This window comes from Engraulis encrasicolus, unplaced genomic scaffold, assembly GCF_034702125.1.
Source record: "Engraulis encrasicolus isolate BLACKSEA-1 unplaced genomic scaffold, IST_EnEncr_1.0 scaffold_34_np1212, whole genome shotgun sequence".
NCBI classification, from domain to species: Eukaryota; Metazoa; Chordata; class Actinopteri; order Clupeiformes; family Engraulidae; genus Engraulis; species Engraulis encrasicolus.
Window position 1 is genome coordinate 343,168 of NW_026945643.1, and position 3,432 is coordinate 346,599.

General features: G+C 54.9%; 1 protein-coding gene across 1 annotated transcript in view; it reads right to left on the bottom strand.

Moving 5' to 3' along the window:
• LOC134443681 (guanine nucleotide-binding protein G(I)/G(S)/G(T) subunit beta-1-like) overlaps positions 1 to 3,159 on the bottom strand; it is a 53,215-nt gene extending 50,056 nt beyond the window's left edge. Inside the window, exon 1 of the mRNA XM_063193326.1 lies at positions 2,644 to 3,159. The gene's annotated coding sequence lies outside the window, so the exon portion shown is untranslated. The remainder of the gene's footprint in view (positions 1 to 2,643) is intronic.
• Positions 3,160 to 3,432: the final 273 nt, after the last annotated feature.

Genomic DNA, 3,432 nt, shown 5'->3' on the forward strand with positions numbered 1-3,432 from the left:
ACATTTCTGGGTAACTGTAGGAGAAACTAACTACATTTCTGGGTAACTACCAACTGGCCTGAGGCGAGGCGAGGCGAGGGGAGTTTGGCGCCGGTGACCCTAACGCCAGGTGGTAAATAGTGATGGCGCGTGATCCCGTTTGGTTAACCAGCTTGGCGACAGATCCCATTAGGAGCGCGAGAAGCGAGATGATTATAACACGAGACTCCACAGAGCGCATTAGCAACCAATCAAAAGCTACCTGGACACACAAACACCTAGGGACGAGGCTAGGACACACACACACACACACACACACACAGACACACACACACACACACACACACACCTGTCATCCAGCTCGCAAGCCAGAGCCATCAACAGAAGAATGGAGATGCCCGCGCGCGCACAAAACCCAAAAGTAACACACACGCGCCCGCGCACACACACCTTGCCTTCTCTGAAGCCCGTCGGTGCTTACACACACATGAACACACACACACACATCACTAGCTAGCTGGTGGCCACTACTTCACTAGTCCTGAACGGTGTAAATCGGCCTATGCCAATCACGTCATCCTGATCTGGTGTCATAGCAGCCCGATACACCACTCATGGATACATAATAATATCGCCTCTGATCTCCGCTGCTCGCTGCGCGTAAATTAGCTAGCTTCCGTGTGTGTGTGTGTGTGTGTGTGTGTGTGTGTATTAGCTAGCTTCCATTCCACGCCGCTCCACTGAGCCAGTCAGGCAGCCTGATGGTCAACCCACAAATCCACGCAGCCATGGCCGATAAAACACTACACACACACACACACACACACACACACACACACACACACACACACACACACACACACACACACACACACACACACACACACACACGGAGAGCGAGAGAGTCGCGACCAGACATTAAGGGTTTAGCGCTAATCTGCCATTTGGCGGCATATTGGGATCAGCGGCAGGCTGGAGAGGGCTAATATACCCCCGCGAGATGACAGGACACCGGAGTCAGATAGAGCACACACACACACACACACACACACACACACACACACACACGAGATGACAGGACACCGGAGTCAGACAGAGCTCTGCCACTGAGAGACTGTTGAGGACCAGGAGACACACACACACACACACACACACACACACACACACACACACACACACACACACACACACACACACACAGGCCCTGGGTGGCTACTTGGCTAGCCGAGCTGATCCAGGCTAACCAACACCTAAAGCGCAGCCGGATGGAAGCAGCAGACGGCGTCAAGAGCAGAGGTGGTGGTGGTGGGTGCTGGGGTGAGGTGAGGTGTGGTGACTTTACTCAGCTGTGGCCTTGTCTTTTGTTTTGCTTTTATTTCTTAAGACGCATAATCACATCGCAATCACAACTCGTATCTGATTGTGGTCTCCACTGGAGACTCTCCAAATGGCGCTGCCGACCGTCTCTCGGCTGTAGCTCTAGTCTAGTGGCTCCAATCCTCGGCCCTGCCTGCCTGCCTGCCTACCCGCCCGCCCGCCTGCCCCCCAGTAGACAACACAACAATCTACTCTAACACAGCACAACACAACACAACACAGCAGGCAGACGCCAGAGAGTCCACATCCTCCCTCTCCAGCCGACAGCTAGAGCAGAGGAGGAAGTAGCCCTAGCCTAGTAGCTCTGCTCTGCTGTGGGTAGCGGCAGGCGCAGCGCCGACACGTCAGGGCACCAACCATCTTACAGCCACTTCAGCGGCACCACATGACACAGAAACTTAACAAACATCGTATATATACTTGGATATTGTATACAGGCGCCAGACACCAGTTCCCCGGGGCCCCAGGGAGTCTCCAACAGGCCTGGGCAGGCGGTTAGCTCGCCAGTTCCTCCCCCAGTGCACACACACCAGACGGCGGATACTGTGGAGGCGCATTCGGCCTCTTTCAACTCCAGAGAGGTGACAAGCTCCACTGGACTAGAGAAAGAAGGCTTGTGTCAACTCCACTCCTCTCCTCCCTCTCTCTCTCCCTCTCTCCCCTCGTCTCGTCTCTCCATCTACTCCTCTCCCCCGCCTGCTCCCCTCCTCTGTGTGTCTCTCCAGTCCTCTTCTCTTCTCTTCTCCCATTATGCAATCCAGAGTGAGCCTGCCACAGCCTCCCCTCCCCTAGCCACCACTGCTGCTAACTAGCTAGCCTGTCCTGCCCTGCATACACCCTCCCTCCCAGATATGCCGCTTTGGACTCGGCGTTGCGCTCGCGCTACAGCCCGTTCTACAGCCAATATGGAATCTGGTTTGGGTTTGCCATCGCCACGCGCTTGGACATGTTGTCATGAGACACGTTTCCATGAACCCTGTGGTCAGTAGATGGCCTCGTCACTCTTGAAAATATCTGAAAGCCAATTAGCTAGTGGTGCTGTTTAGCTATCTGGCTACACCCCCCCCCCCCCACACACACACACACACACACATACACACTCCCCAGTCGCAATACACCACCTATCGCTAGCTACAAACACATAAGGCAGACCCAGTCAAGCCCATTCAAGTCGCGCTGCAAATTGCCTTCGCCTCCACGGCCCCACAGATTTCTTAACCCAAGACCCCCCCCACCCCCGCCACACTCCCTCTCCACCTCCACCAGGCACCCCCCAAAGGCCCTTACCCGCTCTCAGTCGTGGCGGTCCGTTGTTTGTATCGCATTGACTGGAAACACCGAAGCTCAAACACCCTTCTCTCGTCTCGTCTCGTCTTCGTTTCTCTCCTCCGCTATGGCTCCAAGATGTGGCGGTCGAGGCTCAGAGCAGAGCAGGGCCACAACCCAAACCCTTCTTTCGCTACGCCAAACAGCAGCAGCGCCGCACACACACTCTCACACACACACACACTCACACACACACACCGGTGGATAGGCGTAGGAACAGAGCAGGCTCCACCGCAGGCAGCAAAAACACAAATATGGCCAAACGCAATATAAATAAAGTCCAGGGGAATAGTAATCTCCGCCGCGCTGTCTTAATCCAGAGCTGTTGGAGTTCGATCTGCCTTTTAATCTTTCTTCCTCCCCGCGCGCGCTGGCGTTCTCGAATCTCTCCTCGCTAGGCGTTCTCGAATCTCTCGCGGGCGGCGTTCTGTCAGTCGCTTCCTTCGGCCATCAGAGCTGCACGGATGGGCGCGGTATGGGAACCCTTGCTCTCAGCACCAGGAAACCCCACGCTTTCGTTTGCGTCACCACGCACAGCCCACTTCTTCCCCGGCGCAAACCCAAACCTTACCCATTGGCGGCATACTTGAGAAGACTGAAGAAATCACAGCAGTCTTGCAAGTGCCGCAACACACAGTCCATGCAGCCTATATATCAAACACCAACCACACACTTATAGGCCTATGGTACATGGGTGTGATTTCAGGTGTGGATGGTGGGGACACATCCTTACTACTTTTGAGATAACCC